The 17,312-nt window shown below is 51.6% G+C and overlaps 1 protein-coding gene across 1 annotated transcript in view; it reads right to left on the bottom strand.

The window, feature by feature from the left end:
• Window positions 1–16,536, bottom strand: part of Tmod1 (tropomodulin 1) — a 71,349-nt gene extending 54,813 nt beyond the window's left edge. The window contains exon 1 of the mRNA XM_059254296.1: window positions 16,453–16,536. The gene's annotated coding sequence lies outside the window, so the exon portion shown is untranslated. The remainder of the gene's footprint in view (window positions 1–16,452) is intronic.
• Between the last annotated feature and the right edge of the window lie 776 nt (window positions 16,537–17,312).

Raw genomic sequence — 17,312 nt, 5'->3', positions numbered from 1 at the left:
TTGGATTTCCACCTCCAAAACCATGAGCTAAATAGAGCTCTTTACTTTTAGAAGTACCCAGCCTCCGGTATTTTGTCTTAGAAATAAAGAGTAGTAAGACAGTCCTCAAAGGTTTTAGAGTAGACCAAGTTCCACAAGACATGGATGACAGGACTCCTCAGAACTTTTCTTATACAGCTAGCTACCCAAGAGATTCCTCCAGGAATGGGGTGCAATAGAATCCCCCAAGTCTCTTGTCATGACATTAGCTCTCTAAGACACTTCTCCACCAATTGGAATCTTGTGAAACAAACTTGAAGACACTGTTTTAGAGTCACCTCTAGGTCTTACTGGGGAGCCATCACACAAGAAGAGAAGTCACAGGGACAGAATTCATCAGGACAAAACTTGAGAGTCTCCAGGGTTGAAACCTGCGGGCTTCCTATGCTTGCTAGTTTTTGCGGGTTGACTCATTTTCTGGGTGATTTTCGGTAAGACTTAAGGAGAAGAACCCTACACATAAGAACCCTAGAGAATGGATGAGCCAGAACCTGAGGACGGGGCCCCGAGGCACCCACGTGCAAGGCAGAGGGGGGCAGAGGTCGCTGGGGAAGAAACCAGTTGAAAGAGGTAGGTGGTAGCTCTGGGGCCTGCTGAAGGAGAAATATCAGGCCTGGCAACAAGCCACCGCCAGCATGCCACTTGAAGAGCAGACATCATCCAATTTCCTGAGCAGGTCTCTTCCTGTTGCATCCGGGGAAGTTATACTACGTATCCACCGAGTCATTGCTGAGTCCAAGATCTCTACTTCATAGGGTTTTTAAAGCCCTTTTGAATGTCAAACACCTTGTGGATATTACAGAGGGATGGAGACATTATGTTAAATAAGCCAATAAGAACAGAGAATTCCCAAGGTAAGCCATAAAGCTGTCAGCCTCCAGCCACACTCATCTAGTTGGCTCACAGGATGGTTTCTACAAAGAAGGATTCTCCTGAGTGTAGGGCCTGGAGGTGGAGGGGAGGCAGAGTCGGAGGGACACAAAACTCAGTGCTAATAAGTACCACTACAGGCTCAGTCTTAAAACAGGGCTTGGAAGAAGAGATTGCATTTTATAACTGTTAATGCAAGGCCTCTGTTTCCTAACAGAAGAGTTGTTGGGGACGGAGAGTCCCCCATCCGATTGGAGAGCTAGTTTTGATGTTAATTGCCAGGGCAACCATCATTAAATTCTCGAGGGCTCTGTTTACTCAACCGTCCAATGGCAGAATCGGATCACATAGGTGACTTTGAAACCGTGCCCAGAGAGCTCTGAGAAAGTGTCTCCAGATGCCTGCAGGAGACCAAAGAGAGGGCTCGCCCTGACTCTGCTTGATGTACAGGCTTAGGGTCACTGAAGAGCTCCCTGAAATAAAAGATCAAATACAAAGCCGAGACTCACTGGACTGTACAGTTGGTGCCGGGACTCAGCCCACAGGATGCTGTAAGAATGAATTTGTCAGGCAGGTAAGAGTGCAGTCTGGGGCTGGAGCACCATCCATGCAGGCTCACATAGTGCCAAGCACTCTACCTGCTGAGGCCGCAGGAGTCCCCTTCTTCTCTGTTTCCCCCCACATTATCATAACGGCCCTCTGAGGAGACCTGGGCTTTATTTGTCTCTGTGTCCTCACGGCTAACTAAGCCCTGTGCCAGGTGCAGAAGCACCATCAAAGGAACAGAGACAGCACACTTGGGCTCTTGAGCTAGCAGCCTTGAACACTCAGGCAAATGCCCTGTCTTAGAGTCTCTGTTTATCCATCTTCACATGGGAAGCCTGGCCTGGGCTGATTGGCATGTGGAACCCTGAGGGAAGGGATGGGCAGGGCGATTCTGCCTCGGCAGTAGCTCCCAACGAGGCCCTCCTGAAGCAGAACAGCCGCTGTTTTACTGGCCTTATAAATTGGGTCCCGCCTTAAGTGTCAGTGTGAAGAAGAAAAGAGGAGCTGAAGAAATTTGAAAGTACCCTCACACACTCAAGCCTCTACAGCCTGGTGCACACCTACAGCAGATCTAGCTAGCCTGGTTCTTTATAGCCCAAACCCCAAGCAGCCGCTAAACATAAAACAATGGATTTACAAGCTGTGGCAGGACATAAAACTCTGCAGAATACACAGTAAAAGTTAGTGGGTCAAGGCTAAGGCTATCCATCAGGAAGGGCTGCAGAAAACAAAAGCTCCTGGCAGGGTAGCTCCAGTGACATGGAATGCTGGTTCGCTCCTGTCATGATGGACGGGTGGGCTGTTCTGACAGTGGATCCTCCAGGGTCTGCTGGAGGGGAGGAGGCACAAGGTGACACCATCTTGATTTATGACAGTATCTCCCCAAGTTCAGGAAGGGCTGAGCCACGATTGCAAACGAATATTTTCCATTTATGCCGCCTGACTTCTGCCAGGGCACATCTTGAAGATAAATCGACATGTCACCCTCTCATTCTTCAACATGCAAGCCTCTCTTTTGGAAGACACATCAGCTATAGCATTCTATGCCATGGTTCTTCATGACGAAATCCTACATCCCAGACTACATGGTTTGTCATCTTCTCCTGAATCTTCTTCTCTAGCTTTAGGGACACAAGAGCATCAACAGTGTCCTTGTGCCTCCCAAAAGAGTGGTTTCCCCTGTGCCCTCCTTCAGGAAAAGTCCTGAAGCAGCCATGTTGCTATCATCTGATACTTCTCCACTCCCAGCTGAGCCCAGAGTTTAGGACTGGATGGTCAATGGCCTATGCTGTGGCTTAGGATGGAGGAGGAGGAGGAGGAGGAGGAGGAGGAGGAGGAGGAGGAGGAGGAGGAGGAGGAAGAGGAGGAGGAGGAGGAGGAAGAGGAGGAGGAGGAGGAGGAGAAGATGGAGGGGTGGGTGCTCCCATGATGGTGTCAGCCTCCAGGGATCAGGCACCTGGGTCAGCCCAGCCACTTGTTCCTGCTCCTCCAGCTCCGTCAACCCCCATGCCTGACAGTCTTCTCTTTCTATTGTCGTATTTTCTTGTTACATTGTGGTAAAATATACATCACACGCATTTTTACTGTTTTGGGGGTGCTGTGGATGGAGGCTAGGGCTCTTTTCCTAATGAGCCACATCCCAGCCTGTCATTATTTTGAAGGGTCCAGTTCTATGGCACTCAGGACAATTCAGTACATTCTCATGTAGCCGTCACCACCATCCACCTCTGGAATTCTTTCATCCATCTCAGCCAAAACTTGGCAACATTAAACACTAGCCCCCTTTCTTCCCCGTGCCCAGCTCCTGTCCGCTTATGACTGCTCTCAAGGGCTCTGCCTGGCTTGGGAGTTTGGCTACACTTCGTGGCTCACAGGGTGGAATTGGACACTATTGTCTTTGTGTGACCAGAATCCTGTGTCTTCCAGCACTCGCTCATCTGTCCTCTTTCCTCGGGGCCTTTACCCTTTAGTATCTGTGTTACCCCAACAGCTCGGCCCATCCCTTTGCCTCGGCTCTCCTTCCTTAGACCACATGCCACGCCTGTGAAAACCATTCTCCTGCAGCCTGTGAACCTCCATTGCTCCTAACAGCTCTCCATGAGACAGAACAAAAACCCTGGGTAGGGTTTGATGTCAAGACCTGGCGTGCCCGGCACCTTCCCAGCTTCTAATCCCACTTCAAGCCTTCCTCTTCTAGCTGTGCTGACCACCTTCCCCTGGAAACTTCAGTCCTGGGTCAGCAGCTTGGATTGTTTCTGCAGCCTGGATTGTTCCTTCCCACACAGGCCCTCCAGGTCTCAGGGAACCCTCAGTGCACAGCTCCTGTGAGTATGCTCCAGGCCCTTTGACTCCCCCACTCCCACACAGCCTGGGGAGGGTGGTTATGTAATCAATGCTCCCCCTGACTCCTGGAAGAGAGTGCATCCCAGGCAGGGCCAGAGGGGAGGGCAGTCACATGTGACATCTCCTCTCAGGTTCAGCCCCAGCCTGGCCCAGAGGAAGAGGACAGTAGCTGCAGGTGGGACGTCAGTGAGGGACACAGTGCCCAAACAAGCCCCACCTCAGGTCAGCAGCCAGCGAGGGAAGAAAGTCAAGCACCACTCAGCTGGTGTGAAAGGCGGGGACAAGATGATGAGTGTTTGAGGGTGCTGAACTTGGTCGTGTCTGGGGACAAGTTCAAGGTCATAAAATGAGAGGATTGTGACAACAGCCACTTCCTACTGTACAGAGACCTCTGTAGCATCTAAGGAACCACCACTTTCGGGCACAAGTTTCCAGTCCCTGGGGTGCTGTCACTTGTGACCTAGTCCAGAGAGAAAAGAGGAATGGGGAAGTTCTCAGTGTCCAAATCCCTGTCCTCCTCACACTTCCTAGGAGCCCCCAAATAAGGTGGCCCAGTACCACCAGAGTGGCCATTCCACAAGAGTCTCCCAGGCAGGACTGATGTGATGGTTAACCGTGACTGTCACCTCGGCAGGATCGAGAATCACCTAGAGAGACCTCGGGCTACGTCTGTGAGGGACTTTCTACACTGACTGAGGCTGGAATGGCCACCCTGAATGTAGGTCCTGGACCACATAAAAAGGAGAAAGCGAGCTGAGCACTAACAGTCCTAGGTTGGGGACATGAAGACAGGTGGATCCCTGGGGCTGTTGGCCAGACGACAGCCAGTTTAATATAGTGGGCAAGTGCCATGTTCTAGTGAGAGACCCTGTCTCAAAATCATGGTGGAGGGCTCTGAGGAACAACACCTGAGGCTTACCTCTGGCCTCCATGTACACATGCACACAAGTGAATGGACACACACACACACACATACACACACACACACACACACTATACATACACACGCACACATATGTGCACACACACTTTCACGCAAGCACACACACGTGTGCACACGCATGTGCATGGGCGTGCACACACTCAAAAATGAAAGGCTTAAACATCTCTGGATGGTGACTGCAGAGCATTTGACCAAACACAGGGTCTTTGCAGAACCAGGGTCTATGTACCAGCAAGGCTATATACAGAACCCACTTCTGTCCCCTTTCCCTTTCTGTCCCCTTTCTGAAGGGCCTGGGGCAACCTTGGCTTTTTTCCACTTGTGATGACAGCCATTTTCTTCCCAACTCACTCTTCACAACCTGTCTGCTCTATTGAGGCTGTTGTGTCACGGCAGAAGGAACAGTGGAGCATTCTGGGCCTTCGTGGGAGAGAAAAAAAAACTAAAAAGGAGGATAAAGGTCACACAGAGGTCCCTGGGGTGAGGTCACACATGACAGTTCTTGGTCCACCATCCTTGGAGAAGGAGTGATGTGTTAAACCTTCAGCTCTTAACAGATGAGGCCTGATCTCGGGCTGTCCCTTAGAGAAGAGAATGCGGACTAGGCCTGGCCCTGGCCCTGGCCCTGGCAGCCTCAGGTATGCAGCATTGAGCATCTCTGAGATCCTGTGCAAAAGTGAGAACATGCCATGTACTGTCTGTCCCACGATGGGGACATTGTATGGGGAGGACACAGCTCAGATGGCTTTTAATTTCTCCTTCCTCCAGCTCCCGAGAGGCCCAACAGCCAACTCCGCCAGTCCCGGATAAGGACAGCTGAGCAACCGTGAGGATGGGGAACTCTCCAGTGACCAGGCACCCAACCTAAGTCAGCAGTGTGGGTCACTGAACCCTAAACCATGGTGAAGACTCAGCCATGTTAATGAAACTGTAGTGGCTCAGACAAGGGTGGTGACATACCAGCTTTGTGATGAAGAACAACTCTGAGCCACCATCATTTCAGTGGGGAAATGAACTTTTTTTTCTTTTTCAACAAGACTACATGCAGTACAGTACAAGTCTTAAGTGTAGAATCCACTGAATTTCCCCAAATATAAACAATATGTAAACACTCAGCTGGCCCCTCACCCTGAAGGCCTATTCCACAACCCTGCTTAGTCTCCCCAGAACACAGCAAGATTCTGACCTTCAAAACTACAAACTATGATGATATTTTGAACATCATATACGTTGAAACACACAGTGTAAAGGTTCTTAAGTTTGGTTTCTTTCGTGTGTGTGTGTGTGTGTGTGTGTGTGTGTGTGTGTTCATGTTGTGTGCGGGTATGCACACAGGTGTGGGGGCCAGTGGACAACCTCAGCTACCACTCCTCAGGCGTTGTCCACTGTGGGGCATTTACCCACCAACCCCACAGTTCCCCAGAGTTTTCTTGAGTGCGAGCAGCAGGAAATATTAGATAGAAGGATTTATTGCGGAGAGTATCGCGGAGATAAACAGATAGAAAATACAGGATAGCCTCGAGAGGGCCTGGAACCTATTCCAACGGGCCCCGACTGTCTCTGCCCCAGGGTTTTTATAGAGACGCCAAGGGGTGGAGCAAAAGACCTCCTCCCCCAGCATAGCCAAGTGCAGACCATCTCAGACACCTGCACTCAGGCCCGTGGTCTAATCATCCTCTATGTGGACCTGCTGGGTAAAGCCACGAGGAACCTGAAAATGGGCTCCCACAGTCCACTGGGTTTTTTTTGTTTTGTTTTTTGTTTTTTTATTTTTGAGACAGGGTCTCCGTTGACCTGGAACTTGCCAAGTGAGCCTGATGGCTGGCCAGCGAGCCCCAGGCGTTTGCCTGCCTCGGCCTCCCAGCTCTGGTGACGAGTGTGCCACCACACGTGGCCTTTGCACGTGGGTTCCGGTGACCAAACAGCCCTCATGTGTGCCAGGCGAGCACATTGTCAACCAAGCCACCTCCTCAGTGCCAGACTTGGTTTCTTTCGAACAAAGCATCCAATCTACGAGATTCTTCGGCGGTATTACCTGCATTAACAGTTTGTTCTTTTCAGTGTTGTGTAGTATCAGGACCACACAAAACACACCACAACAGACTGATTTATTCTTAAAGAATGCTTAGTTGTTCCCATTACTTGGGAATTACCAACAGGGCCCTGAATGTGTCTTCTGGGAGAAAGAACGACTTACTTTTTGGCCGACTGGGTACAGAATGGGTACACATTGAGTTTCAAAAGATGCTACCGGACTACAGTGGATGCAGTTTTCTGAAGTGATCATACAGTTCTTCATTCCCGCCGGAAATGCATGAGCCTTCCCTCGGCTCCAAACCCTTGCCAACACTTGTTAATGTCAGTACTTATTCGTTCAGCCACTCAGGTGGGTGGCAGCAGCAGCTCACTGTGCATTTCCCTGGTGGCTGACGATGCTGAGCACACTTCAAAAGCCCACTGTGGGGCTAGAAACATGGTTCGGCAGGTAAGAGTGCTTGCTGGGAGGGCGAGTCCCAGCACCATGTTGGATGGCTCATGATCTGTAACTCCAGTTCCAGGGGATCCATCCCCCTTTCTGGCATCCTTGAGTGCCCATTCACATGTGGTACATGGAGGCTCTCTCTCTCTCTCTCTCTCTCTCTCTCTCTCTCTCTCTCTCTCTCTCTCTCACACACACACACACACACACACACACACACACACACACACGCACACACGAATAATAAAATCAATTACTTGAGAGTCCATTGGTCATACATTGACTGAGTCCAGAGAAGGTGGGCTGCTGTCATGTGTAGAACAGTCAATGGGTCAGGAAGAGTGAGGTCACAGGGCAACCTCGGATATCATTCCTCAGGCACTGGAGAATGCTGACTGGTGAAGAGAAAACCATGCAGCCTGATGGCTTCCCAGAGTGAAGAAGACACAGCTTTACTGAGGTCACCGATACATGGATTCTGACCAAGACAAGGAACAATATATGCTGCGCCTGGGCTGACCCGTGGGGTTAGGAGCACCTGTCACTCCAGGCACGTGAGCAGTGATGCCTCTAGACGAGGCCTTCTGGAGGGAGCTGATGCCTCCGCTCCTGGCGCTGTTGTGGGCTGATATGTTTGAAGGCCCTCTGGAGTCCAGTTCTATTATGAAAGATGTATTTGCAGCGATGACGGGACGGGGCTCAGCTATCATTAGAAAACGTGTCTTCTGGCTTGTGTGCTTTTCTGTTTGGGGGCTGAGCTCCTTCTGTTAGTCATGCGGGAAAGCACCTTCTAAAAAAGCGACACCACTAAACACAGGGTTTGCCTGTCACTTTCTGCAGCTGCTGTGAATCCCAGCTCAGAGCATGCTGAGCCTCAAAGGTCCACGTAGCCAAAGCTGCTGGGTGGTTTAAATCAGAAAGGTGTACATACACACACACAAACACACACACACCACACGCACACATACAAACACACAAACACATGTACACACACACCACACACACACACACAAACACACACACAAACACATGTACACACACAAACACACACACACACACACACACACACACACACAGTCTCATTTTACATCTCTCGGGGTCATCACAGTGTTGGAGTCACCACACACCACACACATCCTCATTAGCAGGGCTCCAGGGATTCCAAAGACACCCCCTCCTCCAGCTGCCCACTCCCTGCCCTCAAGCAGCTCTTGGGCTGCCTCCTTCCTTGTCTTTGTACAGCTTCCCTGGTTCTGGCTACCTCGGCTCTGGCCAGGCTCTGTGTGCCTGTTTAGGAGGCTTCCAGAAGCCAAACCTTATAACACAACCAGAAAAAGCTGTCAGGGTCCGTGGGAGTAACTGCGTGGGTTTACGGCCCCATCCACGCAAAGGCAAGCTTCCCAAGGCCTATACTAAGCCCTGCACCGGAGAGGCGGGGGTGGAGGGGGTAGATGACAGGCAGGAGAGCTGGGAACGTGGCTCAGTTGGTCATTTGCCTAGCATGCACAAAGACTTGGGTTTTATCCCAGCACCTCATAAACCCAGAGTGGTGTCACACTTACACCTGTAATCCCAGCCCTCGGGAGCTGGAGGCAAGAGGATCAGAAATTCCAGGTCATCCTCAGATACATAACAAGTTCAAGGCCAGCCTGGGCTACAGGAGAGCCTATGTGGGGTGTGCCTGTGAATCTGATGGCTGTAAATCACAGAGGAATGAAAGTGAACTTGTAGAGAAGCTCCTTCCCTGGGCTCTTCCTGTCCCCACCTGGCCTCACTGTGGGTGTTCACAGAAAGCAGAGCTTTAAGAAGCGCATTTATATTTTTTGAAAATATGAAAATTCGCACAAATGAGCAGTGACAAGAGGCAAGTTGGGAGGACTATATCTACTGTGCCTTGAACAAAAGGCTAACTTGCTTGATGAAGAGTTCTTACGGCAACAAACAACAAAAATGGAACAGTCCAGAAAAAATGTGGGCCGAGGGAAGGACTAGGCAAGTCACATAAAAAGATGGCTCTTCAACATCTGGATGGAGGACGAAACCCCACACTGAAATATATCAGTGCTCACCTGTCGAGGGCCAGGGCTAAAGGCCCAGGCACCACCCACGTGTAGAACCTGAGGAGAGGTGAGTGGCCCTCACAGGACGGGGAGACATTGCTAGGCCTTCCAAAGCCAGGTAACTCCTGCCCTTCAAGCACACATACCCTTTGACTCAGCAATTCCATTTCTAGGCATCAACTCTACCAGGGACTCGTGGAATTTTGTAAAGATCTACGTACAAATTGTCTTGCTGTCTCAGCCTCAAACCTGCAAACCCCATATGAGCTCATGAACAGGACTCTGGGTAAGTAGTGTTGAAACACAATGGAAAACTGTTAGTGCCTCATGTCACTGTAGCCTCTCACAGAAAGGATGATGATGATGGTGGTGATCAGCGTGTGCATGTGGACAAGAGGATGCCCACAGGAGCCAGGAGAGGGTCGGGTATCCGCTGGAGCTGGAGTTACAGTGGTTGGTTGTGAACTGCCCAATATCCATGCTGGGAACCAAACCTGAGTACTTTGAGAGAGCAGCAAGTACTCTATCTGCTAAGTCAGCTTTCCAGCCACCCTTGACTTTGTTTTGGGTTAGGGTTTCCCTAAATTGCCCAGACTGAACTCACACTGTAGCCCAGGAAGGTCTTGAACTTGTAATTTTCCTTCTCAAGTAGCTGAGACAACAGCCTGGGCCAGGCACAGGCTGTTTTTCTTTCTTCCTTTTGTGGTTGGGGGACGAAGCCAGGGGGCCTAGAGCATGCTAGGCAAGCACTCTACCAGCCACACCCCACTGACCAGTTTAATTCTTACTCACTGCACAGAAGCACCTGCTGCACCAAGCTCCCTGTGTGGCTTCCTTCCTGCAGTCTTGTTAAGGCAAGTACTTTTATTCTTCTCACTTTATAGGTGAAGAGACTCAGGTGTAGAAAAGCGAAGCAAACCAATTACATCGGCTTTTAAGGGCTGCCACAACAAATGACCAGTTCTACAACAGTTCAGAAGGGCAGACATCCTAATTCACGGCATTAGTGAGATTGGTTCCTTCTGGGAGAATCTGGGGGTGGGCACAGGGTAGGGGCTTGCCCCTGACTCTCTCTCTCTTCACTTCTGGTGACTCTGGGGCAATCCCTGGTGTGACAGGCCTTGTCCCTCCTTCTCCCAGTTTCCAGCTACCTTGCCACATGGCTTCTTCCCTATGCACTCACTTTCCTTATAAGGACACCAGCCACAGCCCATGGGACCACTCTATCTGGTATGACCTCACCTCAACTAACGGTATCTGCAAAGACCCTGTTTCCAAGTCAGGTGGCATCTGGGGTTCCAGGTGGTATAGATGGGGCGGGTATACTAGCCCAGTATGCTAAGCTGCCTTGTCTCAGCATGAGAACTCATGCTAACCTAGCACAGACCATGTCCCAGGTGCCATCCTTAGCATTTTACATGTAACTGATTCAATCCTGACAACAACCCACTTGATAGATGAGGAAACTAAGACACAGACTGGGTAGAAGTTACCTGAGATCACATAGTCTGTGTTTGTTAGGCTTGAGATGTGAAGCCAAGGAGTTGGGCTCCAGAGTCCAAGTTCTTAGCCACTATGCTAAGCTTCTTAAACTGCTGGTGATGTGTGGCTTTTACAAGAAGCTAGTTTGGTGTGTTGTCATGACAACAGGCTGAGACTCAGGGCTCAGGAAGCTTTTCTGTCTCTAGAAAGACCCATGCCCTTCCTGCATCAGACAAAGAGGCTGACCTCATCTCCTCAGCTGCCAGCACTAACTGGGAGCTGAGTGTCCAGAAACAATTGCCATGTCCAGCCAGGACCCTCTCACGGTACTTGCTCCTCCTGTGTTGGGCATTCATGCTTTTGAATGGGTTCCAGGGGTCTCTGTACTACCTGAAATGCTATGTGAGCTACCATATGGATGGATAAGTTTATTTTTCTACAGCAAGGATCCACAGCATTAATCAGATTCTCAAAGAGTGTCATGATTGTGATCTTCCAGGTTTCTGCTGTCTTTAAGAATGTGGGTCTTTGTGAGTTTCCTTGGCCGTCTAGGTTCATTGTGAGCCGTCTCAAATGCTTTTACGTAAGCAAGGAGAACTTGATGCCCAAAGCTCACACACAATTGCTCACAGCACTGCCATCCAGAGTTCTGTGATCTGCCTGGATCTGCATGGGGCCGGGGGCGGGGGGGTCCTGTCTTCACGTCTTCCTCTCTGTCACTTTTCAATCTGCACACCCCTGGGTGTCTGATATTTCAGCATCTCAGCTGTCTCAGGTCCCACCCCAACACTGTCCAAAAGCTTGCTGATACAAAACTTGCAAGCAGTGTGCTGACCAGAAAGAGCCCTTGACGTTGAGCCATTGTGCAAAAGCATTCACCTGCAGATTTTAGAAAACACTAATAAAGTCCGGCAGGAGAAAGCTGCTGAAGGTCAGAATCACTTTATTGTGGCTATAAGAGATGTTGGAGGTAATTAGGCTTATTACTTGATAGGCATGGTCCAGCTTGTTAGAAGCAAGGCGCTCATTGGAAACTCACACTCTCAAGCCCCATCTCACATCTATTGAGCTAGAATCTGCATATTTACATAAAGAGTCCGCATGGTTGGGATGCCCAGTGAAGAGAGAGAAGCATTGGCACAGAAAGTGAGGAACCCTTGTTCCTCAAGTTTATAACCCCGGACAGCACCTCGGTATTCTGGAATATGCACCCCAATTCCTGCTGGGGTCCACGGTCTAATTATTAAAAAACAAACAAAAACAACAACAAATATAAACAGGTTTCCCCTTCACAGGATTGTGGTGAGTTTCAAATGACCTGGTGGACTGTCTCATCTGCTGCTCAGTGTGATGGGACTGATAGGGGCTGGGTACCTGACAGGAAGCAACCAAGCAGATCTGGTTCCTGGCCCCATGGAGCCGATGGCCTGGTGGGTGGGGAAACACGTCGAGTGCCAATTGGTGTGTAGTGTATGCCTGTCATCATGATGACTTAGTCATTCACTCATCTGCCAACCATTTACTAGAACCTATACCACATCAAGCATTTGTGCGGTGACCTAGACACGAAGGATGCTCCTTAGATACAAGGCCACCAGCACTGCCCTCCAGCAGCTTCCAGTCTGCCCATACAGAAGGCAGCAGATGGGTCCAGTGTGGGCACATCGCGCTGGTGCTCTAGGAGTTGGAGGGGAGCACGGACAGGAAACCAAGGAGCCGGTCTCTAAAGGATGTCTGCAAGTTCCTTGGCTGAGTACGGGGAGAGCAGCATCCCAGGCAGACGGAGTAGCGAGGCGAAGGTAGGAGACACAAAATATCAGCACACTTCTGACCACTGGGAAGGCTCAGAACTGGGGCAGGCCTAGCAGGGATTTCAAAGCACTCTGGGACCAGTTCCTGCTTAATGCTAAGGAATCTCTGGTCTTTAACAGGAAATGGGGAGTCCCCCCAAAAAAGCGTTGAAAAGGCCATAGCTCTGCTTTGGGAAGTCCTTTGAACAGCAGCATAGTCAGTCCCTTTTTAGGAGAACCCCAACAATAGCCTGGGGTGGAGATGCAGAAGTCCTTGACTGGAGCGGTCCACGTGGACCTAAGAATGGCTAGGAGCTGTAAAGGAAGGTAGAATGGACTGGGTGACCTTGTGAAGGGACAGTGAAGGGAAAGGAGGCTTGGTACCTGGGCAGACTGTGTCATTGATGACCAAGACGAGAACACAAGAGGAGGACTGACAAGAGAGCCCAGAGCTCAGTCTGTGGAGGCAGAAACATTTTGGTGACCCATTACTGGCTTTGCCCAGTATGCAGGAGCCTGGGGCTAAGGAGCTTGGATATGTGAACTTGTCAGGTAGGTAAGGAGGTCTGTGAGGAATGGGGTGAGAGGCCACCAGAGGCAGCAGAAGATGAGTCTATGAAGAAGAGAGAGTGAGGTCTCGAGGCGCCTCATCTTTCCTTGGCTCGCCTAGGCACGGGAGGAAATGTCCAATGGCCAGTGCCACCATCCACTACAGACATCTCTAGGAACAGCCCTGCGGCACTATTCTAATATCCCAGAGTAAAGGTAGCCAGGGCTAAGGACCCTGGGAGTATGAAAAAGACAGGGCCATAGGGGTGGGACCTGTCCCCTCCCCTCCTTCCCACCTTCTTGGGCACTGCGATACTGAGCTTATCCCAAAGCTTATCACCACGAAACGATATGAGGGAAGAACAAGAGAAATACTGCATTTGCTTAGCTTTCTTAGCAGACAAGAACCCAGTGCCTCAGCCCAGAAGACTCCAGACCATGTCCTAGGTTGATTCCAGTGAGCTCATTCTTTCACTATCATCGAGAGCAACTGGGAGTCTGTTGCCATCATAATAAACCAGAGGACTTCACAAAACAAATGGAAAGAGGTGGCTCCAGCACCGTGGGACAGAACGCATCCCAAGGAGCAGGCCCCCGGCTTTAAACTGATAATGACTCCTAGTAGCCAAATAATTGATCAAGCTGGTGTTCTGGCTTGAAGGGAACATGAACTGGCCTCTTTAGAAATGTTGGCAGCCTAGGCTGGTCCATTAGGAAGACTGAAAAATCAAAACACTGTCCGGAAGAAGCCATATGACTGGGCTCAGCAGAAGTCATCAATAGATGACATCATCTCAGAAATAAGCAAGCCAAGATCACGAGGCCCCCACAGCAGGGTTAACTCACCCTTCATGGCTCACCGCCACCCTCCTTTACAGATACTGAAGTCAGTCAGGGGACACGGGGACCTGCTTCATTTTACCCTTTTTTGATCAGTAAAGTCCTGAGGGTTGAAAGCCACATGCAGACCCAGTGACATGAGGCATGTCCTTAAGGAAGGACCTCCATCCTGCCATGGAAACAGCCCTTAGATTCTCTCGCACTCTGTGGTCACCCCTGGGTTCTCTTCTACCTCCTATCTCACTCGCCATAAACACGGGCCTCCCCTCTGCCCCAGCTCCTACCACCTTCCATCTCCTCTCTCTTCCTGTCTGAGCTCTGAGAAAGAGTCAGAGTTGTCTCTACTTAAGCTCCTGCCTCGGCCTAGCTTAGCACATCTTCACAAGGTGCCAGGCTAGCTCTAAGCTCAAGGTTTGCCCACCAACACTCCCTTCCACAGCCTGAATGAAGTGGCTACTACTGTTAGCCCTGCTGCATGCAGGGGAAACTGAGGTGAGACAAGCCGGGTCACCGGCAGAGCCTAGTTTTGAATGCTCTGCCATGTTGCAACTAAGTCCCCCGAGCCGGCTAATTCTGATGGCTTCTCCCCAGTTCTCAACCACTCTACTCCTGTGTGGTAACTGTCATTGCCCACATCTCCACTCAGCTCTTGGAAAGCCACTTCCCCCCACTCCTGGGTCCTCATCCTAGGATGCGTGCCCCAGACCTCCTCCCTGCATTTCCTTTTGCTCATGCTAGGAGGCTTCCGGAAGAACTCCAGTCCTCTGCACTCCAGCTCCGCTAAAGACCATCTTGTCCACCAGGTCGTCTCTCAAGGTCGCACTGGGTGGGTAACAGAGCTGGGACTGGAGCCAGGGGCCTGCCTGAACTCCAGCCCCATCCCCCTTCATGACTAGAGCCGACACCACCTAGTCCCTGTTTTCTGCAGTTAAGTTACAGCAAACAGCCTGCCCGAGAGGAGGGAGAAGGTGCGAGACTCTGATAAGATGGGCTGAGGCTATTTTTAGAGGACTCTAGCCTTCCACTTAGGATGCTAGGCACCCAAGGGCCAATTGCTGTCTAAACGGTGGACTGTGAGGCTGGCTCATTAGAGATAAGATGCCAGAGTGACGGGTTCCTTGTCTTCACTCTGCCTGTTCATGGTGAGGTTCGAAGTCGGTGGGAATCTGTGAAGCACAGAGAGAGCCTTAGAGGAAACGGAGGAACCTTCGAGATCTAGAACTAGAATCTTCACACTGTTACTCCAGCCTGGGAAAGTCCCAGCCATCGACAGATTACAAAAGAGGGGCTCAGAGAGTCCCCAGACCTCTCCGGAAGGGTCTTAGGAAACAGGAAAGACAGGCAGACTGCAGCAGGGTATGCAAGACCTCCAGCAAGGGGCTCTGAGGCCCTTCACAGTCAACAATGGTGGTGACCTAGGGAGAAAGATCAGCTTTTTGGTCTCCCCTCTCAAGAACCCAGGATCTGAGTTTAGGGTCCCACTCTGTTGAGCCCAGGTGGTCTTCAGGAGTCTCACTGGGGAAGGTGAGCACCAGCTGAAAGAGGAGAATTAAGGAGAGAGCAGGGCTGCATGGTTAAGGGAGTATCGCAGGTGCCAGTCAGGGAACTGAATTCCCGGAGCCTGCCCAGTTCATTTGGTCACTTGTTTTGACAAGCTACTCAGGCTAGAGATGTCCCAAAGCACCCCAGGCACACTTCCCAGGCTATTCCGAGAGCCCTAGTGGGTCCTAGGCCAGGATCTGAGCTCCAAGAGTCACCCAAGTCTCTGACTTCTGCAGCTGTGTCCCCAGCATCCCTAGTCCGAAACTGGAGAACAGGTGCAGGGAGTGTGGGCAGTTCAGAGCATGCCTGGCGGCTCTCATGGCCTCGGGCCCCATCCCCTCGAAGGACCCCAACTTCACCCTACAAATGGGAACTCGAGGTCCAGGGGAAAAAACAAGATTGCCTAGGCCACCCCCGAGATGGCGACAGTCCGTGGCCTCCAGCTTCCAGGCTCGCTCCCGTCCCACCTGGCTGCGCAACGCAAGTGCGGCTGGTGCTTTAAACCTCGCTAGCTCCAGCAGTTTGGGAAACTTTTCCCGGACGCGCCAGATCGGTGCGATCGAGGCTCAGCGTCCTCCGAGCGCGGACTCCCTTCCTCCCCAGATTCCACCGAGGGCTCATGCCCAGTTCGCCCCGTGCTGATGCCCGCGGGGGCGCCCCGGGCGGCTCCCAAGGTCCCTGGGCGACCTGGTCCAGAGCTCGGGCACCCTGATCAGAGCCGCGCGCGCCAGGCTGCCGGGACTCGAGCGCCAGTGAGCCGATCGCCAGGCTGGGGAACCGGACCCCCAGGCCCCCTAGCCCCGAAGGCCACTCGAGGCGGCGGCTATTTATAGAGGGAACCACGCTCAGTCCCTTCTCGGCGCTGGCGACAGCTGAATATTTTGCCCAGATATGGCTGCGCCCCGGTGCGGCGGCAGGGAGCCCCGCGAGGCCGAGGGGGACCTAGGGCTGGCGGGCGGGGGGTCTTACCGGGACGCGAGGCAGCGCGAGCGCGGGCGGTGGCAACGAGCAGAACCCGGGGCTGGGCGAGTTCCCTGGCGGCCGCGGGTGGGAGCCGGGGGCGGGCCCTGCTCGGCTGTCACCGCGCCCCGCCCCACCCCGCCGCCCTCCCCGCCCTCCCGCTCCACCAGGGGCGCCGGGGTGCAAAGCAGTCTCCCGGCTGGGGAGCGACACTCGCTGGGAGGATCGCGAGCCACCGGCCAAGCCATCCGGAGTCCGGAGCCAGGTGAATGTGTCGCTCCCTGCCTTGGCCTCAGTTTCCCCAACTTGTCTCGGGAAGATTTTAAGCAACATTGGAGGTATCTGAACAAAGATGGGCAGGTCTTTTTTCTCACGGGGTCTAGAATGTTCCAGTAAAATCAAGCCCAGCTACACCTTGCTTCCTTTGAAGAGGCAACCTGTCCCCTCTCCCCAGTAGGCCGGCCATGTCTGGCACGCGCCCAGGTCTTAATAACCATCATCCGTGGACGCACAATTCCAACTCAGAATCGAACGCCTTCTCCCACACAGCGCTGAGAGAATGGAGCGTCTGAAATCACCACTTAAAATAACCGGAACAAAAGTTCTGCTTTCTTAAAAGGCTAATGTGTTCTCCAGAACAAACTACTTACACCCAAACCGAAGCCAGTAAGTGTTTCAAAAAACAAATGGCTCATACCAAAGAATCCAAATAGACACAGGGAAACGTCTCAGTTGGACTGTCTCAACGCTTTTGGTGAGGGGAACCCTAATTCTGCTGTAGATGCCTAAAGAGAAACGCTGGAAAGTACTAAAAGTATTTTCCCAAAGCATTTTTGTATTATAAAACCCTCACGCTATTAAGAATGCTT

Source organism: Peromyscus eremicus, chromosome 2, assembly GCF_949786415.1.
Source record: "Peromyscus eremicus chromosome 2, PerEre_H2_v1, whole genome shotgun sequence".
NCBI classification, from domain to species: Eukaryota; Metazoa; Chordata; class Mammalia; order Rodentia; family Cricetidae; genus Peromyscus; species Peromyscus eremicus.
This window is presented reverse-complemented; position numbering and strand designations above follow the sequence as displayed.